Source organism: Octopus bimaculoides, chromosome 1 (assembly GCF_001194135.2).
Source record: "Octopus bimaculoides isolate UCB-OBI-ISO-001 chromosome 1, ASM119413v2, whole genome shotgun sequence".
Taxonomy (NCBI): Eukaryota; Metazoa; Mollusca; class Cephalopoda; order Octopoda; family Octopodidae; genus Octopus; species Octopus bimaculoides.
Window position 1 is genome coordinate 102,739,098 of NC_068981.1, and position 1,729 is coordinate 102,740,826.

Consider the following 1,729-nt stretch of genomic DNA (forward strand, 5'->3'; position numbering starts at 1 on the left):
AGTGCTCAATTGATACTTATATTATCGATCCCGAAAGGATGAAAGGCACAATCGAACTCGGCAGTATGTGAACTCAGAAAATAAAAAAAGACGAAATGCCGCCAAACATTTTACCCGGCATGCAAACGATTCTGCCAGTTCGCCGCCTTAGAGAATGCTATTAATATTCGCTTCAAATGTTGGCATAAAGCCAGCAATTTCGGGGAAGGGGCTAAGTCAATTTTATCGACTCCAGTGTTCAACTGGTACTTATTTTATCGACCCTGAAAGCATGAAAGGCAAAGCCGACTTCGGCGGAATTTGTACTCAAAACTTAAAGATGGACGAAATGCTGCTAAGCATTTTGCTTGGCGTGCTAACTATTCTGCCAGCTCACGATTGAAAGATCACATCACTCTATATTAAAAGTAATAACATAACTGTTCAATCCGCACCATATTCAACGCACTTTCCAAATTGAATCAATTGCTTAGCATTTTGGGATATTCTGTTGAGAGTAATTTACTAGCGAGTGGATCAGATCAATTATATTGACGTTATGAAATCAGTTATATTGCTCGACTTAGTAGAATGAGTAAATACCATCTTACTCTCTGAGAAAAAATATGTTAGCATAAAGATCCTTGATTTTCTGAACACAGAAAAAGACGTGATATCCAGGTCTGAAATGCTTTTGATCACAAATAGTCTCCATTAGGATTGACTCGGACTAAGCAACAATAAACACACACACACACACACACACACACACACACACACACACACACACACACACACACACACACACACACACACACACGCACGCACGCACGCACGCACGGGAGTGGCCATGGGAACGAGAAAGGGCCCCAACTATGCGAACCTGTTCGTTGGCTACGTTGAGGCCCAAGTATTCTCACGATTCACTGGTCCCACTCCCGAACTATACGGTAGTTATATTGATGACTGTATCAGTGTCACCTCACTCTCCCACGAACAACTAAACTCCTTCCTCTCTTTTGTCCAATCCTTCCATCCTACCCTTGAATTCTTCTGCACCATTTACAACACTTCCGTCGCATTTCTGGTGACTCCAGTCCGACCTCTCCACCACGCACATTTTCCCCAACCTACTCCTTGTCTCCTTCAAACGAGCCCACAACCTGCATGACCTCTTAGTCCACAGTTTCTTCCCTAACCCCACCTCTCAGCCTGGCTCGTTTCTCTGATCCTTCCCACGCTGCCTACTTGCCCTATCTCTCCAACACCACCAAACTCACACGCACCCGTCATTGTCCCTATCATATCACCGACTCCTTTACCTGCACTTTTAGCAACGTCATTTACTGCATCTCCTGCCCTTTCTGCCCTTCTTTGTACATCTCGGTCAAACGGGACGTCACTTCGCTGACCGGTTCGCAGAGCGCCTCCGACACATCAGACTTAGCAATGACACTCCGGTCTCGCGCCATTTCCACTCTACGGGTCATTCACTACAACACCTGTCTGTGTTCGTTTTGTCATTGTACAGGGACCATCCAGACTCTTGCCTTCACCGTGAACAGGAGTTAATCTTCTCTCTTCGCTCCTTTGTGCCACATGGGCTCAACTCCCCTCCTCTCCTCTCTTCATCTGACACCTACTTCCTCTCTTCACTCCTACACACCTTCTCACTTCATTGATACCACCCACACTTCACCATACACCCCACGCCTACCACCACATTCTACCCCATCCCCATAACCTACCC